A 16450-nucleotide genomic window follows, 5' to 3' on the forward strand; every position below is an offset into this window, starting at 1 on the left:
GGTATCAATTGCAACCCTTGGATAATCTATGGCACAATATGCCAAGGCTTCAAAGCCAAACAGTCTTTCTTCCTCTAACCTGCTAACCAGCCTAGATCCACCTGAACTCCGGAACTACCAGGCGCTGAAAGGGGTTAATTGCATCTCAAGAGATTTGATCCCTCTCGGCACTTGGTAGATCCAGAGTTAAGATGGATCTAGACTGGTTTAATTTCCCCCTTTAAATAGGCTATATTCCACATGAATACCATGGGTCAATACCATGGTCCATGGATCATTTTTACTTTTGTTATATTCCACATGAATAGCATGGATCATTTTTATTTTTATTATTATTTTATTTTTTCAGGATTAATTTTTTCTATTTTTTTATTTTATTTTTATTTTTTTATTTTATTTTGCCCGATTTAAAATGTTAATATTACATTACATTAATATTTTATTATTTAACTTAAATTTTATACGTTTATTTATTTTTATGTAATTTGGCTTGGTCAAAATTTTAAAAATTACATTACAACATTTCTAACATTAAGCTATAAATATTCAAACCTATTACATACTCTGAAAAGGAGCTAAAAACACAAAGCTACAATGGTGACATGGTCCACACAACGTATAACTTCCATGTCATAAGGCTCTACAAAACTTCTGCATGTTACAGCAGAATATTAGCCATGACTCTCTCTAGAATCTAGACGCTATTGGCAAACATGACAAGCTCCATTTCAAAAGGGTCCCACTTTAGAGACATTACGCATGCTTGCCGTAAACTTCTCAATTTATATCCTCTATATCAGATGCAAAGAACATCAGTTATTAGAAATCTGTAGCACTACATTAGACTTCAATTGTAACATACTTATTCTAGCACAGCAAAGACAGGAGATGATATAACAACTTGTGCTAGGAGCCTACGACAGCAAAGACAGAAGCAGATATAGCGACTGCCATAAAATTGGAATATAAACTACTGCTGCAGAGCATTTACACACTAAAATTACAAGCCCATTAGCCAAAACAGGTGAATGTTAATTGATAATATAGGGAATAGATCCGAGGACGTAAGGAATTTATCCACTCCTGCAATGCAGCTCTCTACCACCAAGCTTGATCTCTGAAATATATCATGAGATTAAAAACATCAGTTTAAAACCTCAAGGAACACGATAAAAGCTATTTACAAATCATGTCAAAGCCAATATAACAAATTTTGTGTAGTCGAAATCCAGTAAAGGAAACATGCAAAAGCATGTTGAAAAACAAGAACTGGAGAATTAAAATGCATACCTGGTTTCACAACAGCCCACAATATTAACTGTTGTTGCAAAGACAATGGTATCCCTGGATAGCACAATTAAGGACAATGATAATTTAATAGCATTTTCTACTTTTAATTATGTGGATTCTGTTTCAAACATTGAAATAAGAAACCTGTCAGGGGGGCATTGTAGCCTCGGTATGCACTAGAATTATTTTTATTACTTGAAAAGATATATTACTGCAAATTCCCCTTACTTTTATTGAAGTATTCAGAAATATGAACTGAGCAACAAAACTTAACAATCATAATCTGAAGCTCCTGTACAAAATTGTGCCGAGAGAATCCCTTCTTAGATGATCCACTCTTAAAAAATCCGATGCCTGAATATTTGACCAAATTTATCCGCCAAAATCATTCTCCACATTTTCGCATACACCTCATGTTATCAAAGTACACAACCCTTCAGCTGTGAACTTGAAAAGATCAAAAATTTCACTACTAATACTGTTTCAGAAAACCATGAGAAAAAAATGCTTTATACAAATCACAAATCATTGTACATATTGTACAGTTATGAATAACTCATTCCGTGGAAAATAAATGGGCATAATTTGGGCAGCAGTGATGGCCATAGAAACCATTTGCTCATTCCTATGGCCAGTTCGCCTGAGCGATTCAGAGAAATGAAGCCTTATTCACAAGGGCTGATGTTACATGTATCGATCTAATCATCAATTGCTTCCATGGCAAGTCGAACAAGTCGGAGCAATCCATCTATATCATGAAAGCTGAAATCAATAACTCTTTTCACTGCAGAAATTCCTTCCGTCCCATTGTTTCCATCAGGCAAATTGACCACAGCAGCTGAGAATGCACTTTCTGACTTTCTAAAAGCTTCCATGCCAGCACTAACATCATGTGTCTACAGTTCGGAAGCAAATAGAAGCTGAATCAGACCAGCTTGCCAAAGAAAACAAACTAGCCCTACTTCTAAAGAAGGTACACTACATGACAAGTCGGGAAAAAATGGAAAAGCAGACAGCATGCATAGAATAAAAATAAGTCAGTTATAGATGCGGTTATTTATATTCCTACTTCATATTTCACACCAGATAATTTCTTTGCTGGTAACTATGCATTTCAAGTCCTATGGTTCTTCATAGTCTGAAGACAGACATATTATTTTTTCTTTCAAAACAAGAATACATTCTTTGCAACTTACATATTGCAATACACGAAGAAAATTGGGGCGATGTCGAGCAGCAATGACGTGATTGCCAGCTACTTGGGGAGATCCATCTATCTTGGCCGGATTTGGAGGATTTTTATCCATCAATGCATGATTATTTAAATTGTCAACATCTGATGCTGATGATGATGGCGATTCACCTGAAATATCACAAAACCCTTTGTTATACAGTAAATCTAAGTAGAATTAACATCACAAATCAATTGAGCATGCAGACAAACACATCCTTGACTTTAAGACAACTAAAATTAACTTTAAATGTTGCTCAAATGAATAAAGATAAGTAAAATTGCAAAAAGGTCTAACAAAAACAGGACATCTTTGAGTGGTTTCCCAGTCAGCCAAACCATTGATTAAAAAGGTAAACCAAAAACAGCTCAAGAACAGGCGTACAGCCATATTTTCTGAATCTGATAACCAAGAGCCTACCAACATTAAAATGCATATTTTATATAAAAATATTTCACCTCTACTCACCTCTATAACCGTCAGCCTACTAACATTTAAATGCATACCTTCTATAATAACATTTTACATTAAACCACAAATACCTTTTGTACTGTTTTTCCTGATCTTTGCCAAATGACTACTATGAGTACAGCAATAGATTTATGCATAAAGAGCATGCTTGTTTGCTCAAAATATCAGCTTGTCTATCTGTGATTGCAAGCATCACATTGGAACTTCTCAGACTACATTACTTGTTTAAAGATTTAGGAGTACTTCCAAGAAGACAGATCACCTTAGTTAATAAGACAGGAAGGTTGTTAAAAGAGTTGGAACTTGGGAGTATTTCTAAGAAGACAGATCACTTTAGCTAATCTACTAGCAGGTTTTCGGGTGAAAATACCCTGGTTAAATGCTTGCACTCTTTCTCTGCTAATAATATCCATTAAGTATCTTAAATGTGGTCAATGATGTTATGTAGCATGCATGTTCATGATGACAAATGGATAATCTTCATAAAATGGTTGCATAAATAATACAGCATATTCTTGGCAGATAATCTACCCGCTACCATGCATATCTATAAGTTAAACAACTCAAAACCCAATCGTGGAGTAAAATGAAGATTAATATGCCACAAAACACCATTATGATTATAGTTGCAGTTTGGTGTTTCAGAAAAAAAGTAGCTTTAAACGTCTTTAGATCTGCAGCTGTTAAAAGACCATATTAAATCTTGAAGGGAAATGACATTTATGACTATCTACAACTAGCAAAAGAAAAGCAACTTAACAGCTATTTTGAATTTTAAACAAAAAGCCAAAAGAACAACTAAGTGACACTTGCTATATCAGATGGCTCTGAAACTTAAGTTTCAACATTGACACATCGTAAGAGAAATACAGCATCTTTCCAACAATACATGATATTTTGCCAAAAACTATTGATTGTAAATTGTGACTTTTTGTAGAATCACAACAACTACCCTACTTTTATGACTATCTACAACTAGCAAAACGAAAGCAGCTTAATAGCTATTTTAAATTTTAAATAAAAAGCCAAAAGTACAACTAAAGTGACACTTGTTATATCAGTTGGCTCTGAAACTTATGTTTCAACATTGACACATCATAATAGAAATGCAGCATCTTTCCAACAATACATAATACTTCGCCAAAAACTACTGATTGTAAATTGTAACTTTTTGTAGAATCACAACCACTACCCTACTTTTGTATCATGTATATCTTACAGAAACAAGGTTCAGAATAATGAAGCTAAATTACCAACTGGAGCTGTCTGAAAAGCTGCATGTAGCTCATGCCAATCTCTCGTTAAACATGAAGTTTTTGAAAGGACGACCCTCATGTGTGCTACACCCATGCATTTATATGCCAAGGCAGCAGCTGCCATTTCTTTGTTTCTCTCATATGTTAGGGCACAAAACCTGTAAAGGCAACACAGAAGCTAACCTATCAATATCTGAAACAGCATGATTATATTTCAACATGGCCTCCAGTATGTTCACCTCCAGATTGGTCAATGAAAAAGCATGGATCAAACATTCAGCTCAAACTCTAAGTGGTTATGGGACTTACTCACAGAGCCTGGCAGTATCTGTGTACACCTTCATAGCCTGAGTTATTTCTCCATGCTTTGCATTATCAGCGTTGCAAGGCTCCAATAATGAAGCACCATGAAGAAATTTTAAAGCCGCTTGAAAGTAAAGCCCAGTGATGTAATGGTCACTACCTCCAGTAGTCTGCAACATCTATTGCAGCTAAATTAGACTCCTAAGGCGGTCAGAATCTTAAGTACTATATTGCACAAATCACAGGTATCATATTAGGCTTAAGTATAGAAGGAGCAATAAGGGTAGTTAACATCAAGTAGACCTTCAATCTGTCTGCAGTGTGTTTCAAATCCTTGGCCTCTTTCAATGCAGCACTTCCTGCAGCTTGCCCATGTTCTCTCCTAAAAGGACTTGCAGCAACTGCTCCCTCAGGATCTCTTCCTGTAACTCCGTTAGATGCAAAAGGTTTCACACCACGTGTTGGTGCTCCGCGTAAGTTATCAGATTTGCCTGATTCTCTGGGAACTGTTGACACTTCACCATTAGAGCCGTCAACTGCTATTTTGGCCTTAATCTTTTTAAGAGGCTTGTGTACCTCCGGCTCACTTTCATTCTTGCACTTTCCTTGGCCTGCATCACCCTCTGTTACAAATGAAGAAAACGTCATTGCTAGAAATTTTTTTAAGAATTAAGCAGAATGATTTACACTCTCAATGAAAGAGCAGGGCATAGAAAAACAAAAGTTTAAATGAAAATATAACTAATGCAGCATATCATAGATAAACATAAGAATCAAAAAAAAAAAACAATTTGCAAATACATACCTTTATCAGAAGTATTTCGTTTCAGCTTCAATTTTTCTTGTTGTTTGGGTTTGTGTGTTCCCACTACAGCATCATTCCCCTTCATTGTTTGGTGTGATATGCTTGTTCCTGCTTGAACCTTTTCTAAAGGCTGTTGAACTACATCACTTAAGCTCTTGCTCTTAACAGAGCTCTGTTTACTCTTTTTTGAAAAAGAATTTGAGTGGTTCATTGAGCCTGCAGAATTTGAAGGTCGCATTGTAACGTGTTCTTTCTTAACATTGTTGGAAATCACACTTGGCTTTGGAGCTTTTACATCTTGAATTGGCTCAGATTGTTTGATATCAAGGGCAGGTTCAGAAAGAGGAGCTCCTGGAAGTTGAAGCTGCTCTTTATTTGCTTCCACCTGACCCTGGCTTGGTTGTATTCCATACAAGGCATTAAGAGCCCTTGTAGTTGCATCTTCACTAATATCACACCGATTCATGTTGGGCCTGTTGAAACAAGAACAATTCAACAGCAATTAGTCCATAAGAAACTACAAAACTCACAACCAACTCAACTGCACACTTACACACGTACAGCATACATGGCATTTATGTACTTGAGCATCGGCTGCTAGGTCTAACAAATATGAAATAAGACACAAGGTAAGACTGTTAGTTTGAAATATTGTGCAAGCACAGAAACTTACAGCCAATCAAGCATCCAGCAAAACCACCTCTTTGGAAGTGTTGAAGATTCCATCCCATATGGAAGCAAGCGCCATGTCTCACATTTATCGCACTGTACCCAGTCTTCTTTTATAACAACTGGAACTGGGGGTAACAAACATACATCAGTACCCATAGGAGCTCCATGGGGTATCAAACCTGCATTAGTACCTGAGGGAACTCCTGGCAAAGGCTGAGGAACTACAGAAGTTGAAACATGTGCTTCACTAGCTGAACTATGATCCAACTTCTTAAATGAAGATGCCTTCGTTAAAATATGCTCTCTCTCTCTCCCCTTCTCAGACACCCTTGAAACCCCTTTCTCAAAGGGCTCAGGTCTTGATTCTTTCATGCTATCTTTATGATAAGCATCAATAGGATCTTTTCTAGTTCCATTCGGTTCTGGCCCACCTTCTTTGACATAATCTCTGTGATAGTCCTTGGCATACGCATGCTTTGATTCTTTTCGAACCTTCATACCTTCAACCCCAACAGTTTCAGAGGTCAAAGAATCCTTGACATACTTGTGTTTTCTTGGATCTTTGTGTGATTCTCTTGTATGATCCCTAGATTTTTCTTTCGATGCTTCTTTAGATGAATTAGTGTCTCTGTGCATGTCTTTTTGCTTTTTCTTGCTGGCTGATCCATGCTGATTTTCAAGCTCCTTATCTCTGCCACCCATTTCATCAGTGGTACCCTTACCAGAAGCCCTATCTTTTGAAGTTTCGATTATTAGCATCTTTCTGGCCATGCTTTTCCTTGGTACCCATACGATCTTTAGCCCGGTCACTTGTCTTGCGATCCTTACAATTGTCTGTCCCAATCTTCTTTAGATGAGATGCAAAATCCTTATGACCACTTACATTTTTTACTTCTTTCACTTGGTCAGGTACTCGTTCTTTGCAATCTTGCTTCACAGAAACTGGCATCCACAGAGTTTCTGTTTTCATGATCCTGCCCAAATCTTTACTCTCGTCTAGTTCATTATGTTCATCTTTCAGTATGTCAGACCGAGGGATTTTGTCCTTTGATGTTTCTTTTGCTGGTTTCCTGTATGCATCATATCCCTTCAGTTTGTCTTTCTCTGATTCACCCGTGATTTCCCTTTCTTGCCTTCCATGATGAGAGTCGGTTGAAGAGGACTTTTTTGGAAGTTTCAAATTAGTTGAGGCATTCTTTCCCAATTCATTATCAGGGTCCTTTATTTCTGTATATTTTCTTTTGCTCCCACTGGATGTACCTTTGTTTTCCTTTGATCCTCGGGAATCCTTTACTGACTCGAAGTCATTTCTATTTGTGGAGGGCTCCTCTGGAAACTCTGTCTTGACTGTCAAATTTTCAGGTTCTTTTGCATAAACCTTCTCATCTCTCTCTGAAAATTGTGGCAGAAAATCCCGAAGGGGTGTAAGCAAGGAACCCCCCGGAATCTGATGTGATGTCATAATCTGTTCCAGTACAAGCAGACAAACCAACAACATGCCTTTAGTAATCTAGAGAAGGTGTTGGGATCCCAAAAAAGGAAACAAACTAATATGATTTAAAGAGAAAAGAAAAACCAAAAAAAAGAGTAATAATAGTAATAATAATAAACTCAAGTGAGCAAACACAGAACATAGAAAACATACTTGTATGATTGAGAGAGGAGAGAGAGCAAGAGGGGATTCAATATCAGGTGAGAATTCCTGGGCATCATCAGGGCTATCCTCGAGTGACGGAGATGGAGAATTCTCGAGGCCTAACCCACTGTAAATTGCAGAGTTCTTGCTGCGAGGAACAGAATCGGAACCCATCTTAATCCGCAATGTTAACCTCTTCTGATCACCAATATTTATGTTCTTAGCTATAGAATCCTTTTTCAAAGGGGAGATTTCTCTAATGCCTTTAACAGCAGTCCCAGCCATCTCCCCACTTTTTGCAATATCAGCAGCTGAGGCTGCTGAACCAGAAGATACATTGGCGGCTGCTGATCCCAGCTTTGTAGAAGGGGCAGTGCCTCCTGTGCTTGCAGCTGACGATCGCATGCGCTGCAAAAGATAGTGAAAATTATTTTTCCAGACAGTAGTGTGTAAAGATCTTTATTTATGTAATGGCTTCCAATGGCACAAGGTACAATTATATGATAATGCGCGCAAACTAAATTAGCATCCGTAAATCAGATGAATAATACCTCGACCACTGTTTCATTCGGTGTTTTTTGTGTACTATTCTGCTGCACAATTGCTGGAGTTTTAGGTTGAAGCAAAACTGATGGAGACCGCTGATGAGTTGGCAAAAATGAGCCATAGCCTCCAAATTTTGACCCTGTTTGGACCAAGAACAAAATAAGCACAGGTTTTAGAGTCCCTTAATGACTAAAATAAAACAAAACCAAACAAACATATAATGCACATTACATTTATTAGACCATCCGTAAAAAGGAGAAAAGGGTTGAGCAGACTGAGTTCAAACCTTTAAAAAAGAGGCTGTCAGGATCAGAACCGCATATAAAATAAACTAGACCCAAACAAGGCATAAAATTTCTATCATAAGATATATCAGAAGCAGAAAAAACATCATTCATGAGGTAGAAGGATCAATACAAAACCTTAAAAAACAAGGCAAGCTCATTGAAAGGAAGTATTATTAAATCTTATGAATCTATTATATATCACTCAAGTATCAGAATGTCCAGAGTCACAGCTCATAGATATAGAAAATTTAAGAATATTTTTTTGAACTTGGATGTTATCCGATTATTCGATCTGGATTTATTAGTATTATCAAGTACATACAAGTGGCTCTGTACATTAAAAAAAATATCGGGGCATTAATCCATTTTCTTTCGCAATGAGAACCACAATTATTTTCCATGGAAGAGCATAAACCTCATTATCATGTGGAACATAGACTGATATTACATAACTAATACTCGTTACATTCACAGAAAGAAACTCGTGAGCTATAAAGAGAATGTTGAACGACCTGTGAATTCAGATAAATATAACAATGTTTGAAAACAAATTTTAGCTGTATAAAAACTGGTAGACAGGTTTGTGGGACAAAGAATTATTGTAGTAGACGTTACAAGAGTCTAAAATGACCAAAAAGAAATGTATCAGAAACAAGGCCACTGTGTCTTTTTCCAAATAACGTATAAATTTCGTTGGCATTCCTGTGTTTTTGTTGCTAGGTAAACTCTACAATGTTATTAACATGGAGGGCAGACACTAAGACGTAACTGCTATGCAACCAGCATACTCCCAGTGTACACAACCTTCTACTCACCCAAATTTTCAGCTGAGACTCCTCCTTCAAATTCCTTCTGGAAGTGACCCAGAAATTCTTGTAGTTTAGCATCCTGCAAAAACCAAAACAAAAGCTCTTTATCAAGCCTTCCTGCAGGAGGCCTCCTACTTTTGGACTGAAAAACATCAAACCCATGGACAAGAAGACAGCATGCAGAAGTGCAAAAAATTCAGAAGCCGATCAATGGAATGAAACATGCAAATAAAAATAAAAAAGGGTTATATATAAACCAAAAATATATAAGAATAAATAGCCAGGTTTTGAAAGTATATTGAGGAGGAAGCCGTGCCAAATTTTGTAATTTGCCACCAGAACAAACCCTAGTTCGCCACCCCCACCGCTCACCGCCCCTCCAAGTGTTTGGTCAAATTTTGATTTATTCTAATTTTTTGTCCCTCGGGTTCCTAAAAATTCACCCTAAATTCTCCCTAAAAGCCCCAAAGCACTGGATCGCGATGCCCCCAATTTAAAACCAGGTTATCAATAATTAGACCCTAAAATATCCATTCAAAGAAAAAAACGACGTGGGCACTTACAATGTAGGAGAACGCCACGTCAGGGTCACAGTTAGGGTCTTCCTCCTGGTAAAAGTAGGCCTCTCCTTCTTCAAGCTCGTTGTCCTCCATCGTCGCTACACCATTCCCTTCAAAACGCTCACTACTACCCAACGACAGCATCGCTGCTGCAGACCCCCAAAATCATCGGCTTTCCGACATAGCAAAACGAAAACTTATAACAATATTAAATCAGAAAACCCCCGATCCGCAACCCCAATTTCACAATCGGGGCAGGCAAAGACCCCAATTTTTTTCACAGGATCGGGCACAAACCCTAATTGCCGAAGCCGCCGGAAATCAAATTCACGAACACAATTCAACAGTCCTCTCCCGTCTTTGCTATTCCTGCATCGGTTTTCCACGGGTTGATTATTTTTCTCAAGGGTATTTCTTCAAGGGCCGAGGCAGTTATTTCTCAGCCGCTCCCCAGCCCTGAGTTTCTCCCATAGGCAATGAAACAACCTATTCCCTCTTTTCTTTTCTTGATACCCACCGCAACAATTTGCTGCAATACGATACAACAGCAGGACAGGGATGCAGGTCAGGCAACAAAATTGGTATTACCTAGACCACGACAATTTAAATGAAATGTGTGTAAATCCGCTCAAATACTCGTAAATGCCGCCAAATTCACGAGGCACTAAATTACGGCCAAATTAAACGCATATGACATAAATGCAGTCAGGATTCAGAAGTACCGGCGAAACTCTGGAGACGCGGAACGGTTTTACGCTATATTAAGCTGTCAAAAACTTTCTAATTTCCACTGATTTTTCCATTTTTCATTGCCCCGTATTTCTTAATTGTTTTTATTTCTTGTAACGCTAAATTGTTCGATGCTGCGGATATACTTTCTGCTTTTGACCGTTTTCAATTTTTATGTTTTTGACTCCCATTTGCTGACTTCTACATACTTTTCAAACATTGTATTTTGTACCGCAGTGGTCTATAATGTGATTTTTTGGAACTTTTTTCCGTGGGTTTTTCAAGTCAAATAAAGTTTGATAGCTAGTTTCTACACAATCAAAGCGTCACAGGGGTTTTTCAGGGTGTTGAATCCAAGTATGCAGTTAAAAAACCATTTTAAATAATACAAATCAAGATTTAACCTCAATTTTTTCCACCGGATTCTGTCACCGAAATCTCCAAAAAGTCGCATTATAGACAACTCCTTTTGTACAATGCCAAACTTCAAAGTTCATGCAAGGTAAAGTCTCTACATCTTCTTAAAATGCTACATAAAATATGTATATCTTCATAAATTTGTATTTAATATACAAGTCTTTTATATATTAATTTATTATATGACTAGGTTTTAACTTAGTGTATAATGTGGTTGTAGTTTCTATATAGTGAATTAGTTCTACAGTTGAAGTTGTTATTTATGGCTTTTTAGGAAAACCTTGTCGAGTTTGAGAAAGAATTGTCATTAGAAAGAGAATGAGTTTCTGCATTTGTTAAGTTGCTCCTAGTTGTGATATCTATAATGAGAAGTTGGAGGGAGTGTTGAAATTATAAGTTCACTTTGAATGTATTTTATAGGTAGTTTTAAAAAGGGAGATGAAATTTTGAAGCCATAGAAGTTATTTCAAGGTGGAAAAAATGATGTATCGCATTGTTTTGTTGGAACATGTTCATTTCTTTTTTATTGTCTTGCATACAAATCCATATAACACATCTTATAGTTGAGAAGAGTGAGGTTGAGTAAGCATGCATATTTATCTGACAACCAATCAACCATTATATTAGTAGGAGTGTCAATACTTCTATGTATACCACATTGGCATAAGGACCAATGTAAATCCATCTTAACCTTGTATTTGTTAACAAGGTGGCAAACATGATGTATCATTTTGTTCTATTGGTATTTTATAGGTAGTTTTAAAAAGGGAGATGAAATTTTGAAGCCATAGAAGTTATTTCAAGGTGGCAAACATGATGTATCGCATGGTTCTATTGGTAGATGCTCATTTCTTTTTTATTGTCTTGCATACAAATCCATATAGCATATCTTATAGTTGAGAAGAGTGAGGTTGAGTAAGCATGCATATTTATCTGACAACCAATCGACCGTTATATTTGTAGGAGTGTCAATACTTCTATGTATACCACATTGGCATAAGGACCGATGTAAATCCATCTTAACCTTGTATTTATTAACAAGGTGGCAAACATGATGTGTCGCATTGTTCTATTAGTACATGTTCATTTCTTTTTTATTCTCTTGCATACAAATCCATATAACACATCTTATAGTTGAGAAGAGTGAGGTTGAGTAAGCATGCATATTTATCCGACAACCAATCGACCATTATATTAGTAGGAGTCTCAATACTTCTATATATACCACATTGGCATAAGGACCAATGTAAATCCATCTTAACCTTGTATTTATTAACAAGGTGGTGAATATGATGTATCACATTGTTTTATTGGTACATGTTCATTTCTTCTTTATTGTCTTGCATATAAATCCATATAACATAACTTATAGTTGAGAAGAGTGAGGTTGAGTAAGCATGCATATTTATCCGACAACCAATCGACCATTCTATTTGTAGGAGTGTCAATACTTCTATGTATACCACATTGGCATAAGGACCAATGTAAATCCATCTTAACCTTGTATTTATTAACAAGGTGGCAAACATGATGTATCACTTTGTTCTATTGGTACGTTCATTTCTTTTTTATTGTCTTGCATACAAATCCATGTACCACATCTTATAGTTGAGAAGAGTGAGGTTGAGTAAGCATGCATATTTATTTGACAACCAATCGACCATTATATTAGTAGGAGTGTCAATACTTCCATGTATACCACATTGGCGTAAGGACCAATATAACTCCATCTTAACCTTGTATTTATTAACAAGGTGGCAAACCTGATGTATCACATTGTTCTATTGATACATGTTCATTTCTTTTTTATTGTTTTGCATACAATCCATATAACACATCTTATAGTTGAGAAGAGGGAGGTTGAGTAAACATGCATATTATTGGACGCCAATCAACCATTATATTAGTAGGAGTGTCAATACTTCTATGTATACCACATTGGCATAAGGACCAATATAAATCCATCTTAACATTGTATTTATTAACAAGGTGGCAAACCTGATGTATCACATTGTTCTATTGGTACAAGTTCATTTCTTTTTTATTGTCTTGCATACAGATCCATATAACACATCTTATAGTTGAGAAGAGTGAGGTTGAGTAAGCATGCATATTTATCAGACGACGAATCAACCATTATATTAGTAGGAGTGTCAATACTTCTATGTATACCACATTGGCATAAGGACCAATATAAATCCATCTTAACCTTGTATTTATTAACAAGTTGGCAAACATGATGTATCACATTGTTCTATTGGTACATGTTCATTTGTTTTTTGTTGTCTTGCATACAAATCCATATAACACATCTTATAGTTGAGAAGAGTGAGGTTGAGTAAGCATGCATATTTATCATACGGCCAATCGACCATTATATTAGTAGGAGTGCCAATACTTCTATGTATACCACATTGGCATAAGGACCAATGCAAATCCATCTTAACCTTGTATTTATTAAAAATCATGAAGGATCATCCTTGAAGGTGCAAAAACTTGATGAAAGAATTGCACCGTGTGGATTTTATCCATCTCGATGCTTCATAAATAAGGTTAAGATGGATATAAGATTGTCTCTATGTGATGTGTGTGTAGAGAGAGAGAGAGTTTATTGTTGTTGTTGATATCCATTTTCATTGTTATTGGTGTTTTTAATATCCTATTGCTAATATATGATCATAAATGATGATGTCGATCACTCACTTGTGGTAATCTTCCATTTATTATAGAGTCCATCTCTCATGCAATCATGGTATTTTGGGATTTATATGATGTCTTGGATCAAACCTCAACACCAGTGTGGGATAACACATAAGAGAAGGGGGGAATTTAGAGATGGAGAAATTATTCCAAGACTCTAAAAATGACATATCTCATTGCTTATTGGCATAGTTAGTATCTTGTATCTATCCATTGAAGTGTGCATTGATGAAATTATCCAACTCATAGATTTTATAGGTTAAACAACAATGCTCATCATTTCCCCTTTACATTGTTCCATTAGGTGTGCACTCTCGCATTAGTTGATAAATTGTGTTTGTTTGTAAGGCCCACATTCCACAAGCTTATTTCTTCTTTTTCTTTATTGTCCAATATAGTGAGTTTGATCTCAATAAACATTGTTGTTTAGGCTCTTTATACTCATTCCATGGGATCTCTATACACATTTAAGTTGTCCCAAGATTTAATAAGTGGATAAACTTAACTTTCCTAGTAAGTATTTTTTTATATATGATATCTATAATGGGAAGTTGGGGTGAGTGTTGAAATTCTAAGTTCATTGTGAATGTATTTTATAGGTATTTTTGAAAAGGGAGTTGAATTTTTGAAGTCGTAGAAGTTATTTCAAAATGGCAACCGTGACATATCACATTGTTCTATTGGTATTTGTTCATTTGATTTTTATTATTTTGGATACAAACCCACGTAGCTCATCTTATAGTTGAGAATGGTGAGGTTGAGTAAGCATACAGATTTATCCAACAACCAATAAACAATTATTTATTGAGAGCCACTCTCTAGCCCAATATTGTAGAGATGTTGAAACCTAATGTAATGTAATGTCTTGTAAATATTTTTACTTGGTCAAAATAAAATAAGAACCATATGTTAAACATTTTTACTTGGTCAAAATAAAATAAGAACCATATGTTAAACATTTTTACTCAGTCAAAATAAAATAAAAATAACCTACGTTAAAATAAAAATAACTTTAAACTAAAATAATAAGGTAAACTTGACTTGGTCTTGGTGGTTTTTGAGCTCCACCTTTATGAGAACCTATGGTATTGATGCATGGTATTCATGTGGAATATAATCTATTTAAAGGAGGAAATTAAAACAGCCTAGATCCATCTTAACTTTGGATCTACCAAGCACCGCAAGGGATCAAATCTCTTCATATGCAAACCTTTTTTAGAGTGAAAAGAGATTTGATCCCTCTTAGCACTTGGTAGATCCAAAGTTAAGATGGATCTAGGTTGGTATTAATAGGACTGTCATCAAATCTCCTCATATGCAAACCTCTTTTAGAGTGAAAAGAGATTTGATCCCTCTTAGCACTTGGTAGGTCCGGAGTTAAGATGGATCTAGGTTGGTATTAGTAGGATTGTCAGTACTTCTATGTACACCACATTGGCATAAGGACCAATGTAAATCCATCTTAACCTTGTATTTATTAAACGACGTGAAGGATCAAATCCTTGAAGGTGTAAAAACTTGATGAAAGAATTGCAACAAGTGGATTTTATCCATCTTGGTGCTTCATATAAATAAGGTTAAGATGGAAATAAGTTTATTTCAATGTACGTGTGTGTGAGAGAGAGAGAGAGAGAGAGAGAGAGAGAGAGAGAGAGTTTATTCTTGATGTTGATAACCATTTTCATTGTTATTAATGTTTTTAATATATTGCCAATATATGATCATAAATGATGATGTTGATCACTCACTTGTGATAATTACCCATGTATTATAAAGTACATCTCCCATGCAATCATGGTATGTTAGAATTTATATGATGCATTGGATCAAACCTCACAACCAGTGGGATAACACATAAGAGAAGGGGGGGATTTAAAGATGTGGAAATTATTCCAAGACTAAAAATGACATATCTCATTGCTTACTGACATACTTATTATCTTCTATCTATCCATTAAAGCTTGCATTGAGGAAATTATCCAACTCATAGATTTTACAGGTTAAACAATAATGCTCATCATTTCCCCTTTACATTGTTTCACTAGGTGTGCACATTGGCATTAGTTGATAAATTATGTTTGCTTGTAAGCCCCACATTCCATGAGCTTATTGCTTCTTTTTCTTTTGTATCCAATATAGTGAGTTTGATCTCAATAATCATTGTTGGGTAAGCTCTTTTTACTCATTCCATGGGATCTCTATACACATCCAAGTTGTCTCAAGATTTAATAAGTGGATAAACGTAACTTTCCTAGTAAGTATTTTTTCCAATGAGTTAAAACTTCACCTTGATCCACTCATTTTGTTGGAAATTCCACTAATTTGGGTTGTCCTGACCTGGGCCAAAATCCTTAGGGATAAAATTCTATGGTTGAAGTTGTTGAGAAATGGCAACACGAAATTCTAGTTTAATTTGTCCTTGAATTAAACTAAGAATTAAAATTGAATTATATTCTCATAGCAACTTCTAAATAGTTAATTAAGTTTACTTAACTTAATTAGCTTATGAATTTCGAGTTGGAAGTCTTTTTGTAGTCATGTATATGTTCACCCTAAATTTTAGGGGTCTAGTATGAGTTTAAATTGAGTTGTAAATTAGATAACTCAGTTTATTAGAGTTATGTTCAGTTAAATTAGTTCCAAATTATTTGTGGAACTAATAAAGAGTTAACAGTCAGTTGGTGAACTAGTGCATCCACAAGTGTCACTCCAGTTAACTGAAAATTCCCTCATCGAA

The 16450-nt window shown here is 35.8% G+C and overlaps 1 pseudogene across 1 annotated transcript; it reads right to left on the reverse strand.

The window, feature by feature from the left end:
- Nucleotides 1-1766: 1766 nt before the first annotated feature.
- On the reverse strand, nt 1767-10604 carry LOC149200351 (cysteine-tryptophan domain-containing zinc finger protein 7-like; annotated as a pseudogene). The gene is made up of 11 exons (XR_016253827.1): nt 9871-10604; nt 9314-9386; nt 8217-8350; nt 7675-8073; nt 6031-7494; nt 5358-5830; nt 4856-5175; nt 4559-4722; nt 4247-4407; nt 2487-2653; nt 1767-2186 (listed from the first exon to the last, which is right to left on the reverse strand). The product of XR_016253827.1 is annotated as a cysteine-tryptophan domain-containing zinc finger protein 7-like (transcript).
- Between the last annotated feature and the right edge of the window lie 5846 nt (nt 10605-16450).

The sequence above is a fragment of the Pinus tabuliformis genome, chromosome 2_1 (genome assembly GCF_031772625.1).
Source record: "Pinus tabuliformis cultivar Carrire ecotype Pingquan chromosome 2_1, CPIR1, whole genome shotgun sequence".
Lineage (NCBI taxonomy): Eukaryota > Viridiplantae > Streptophyta > Pinopsida > Pinales > Pinaceae > Pinus > Pinus tabuliformis.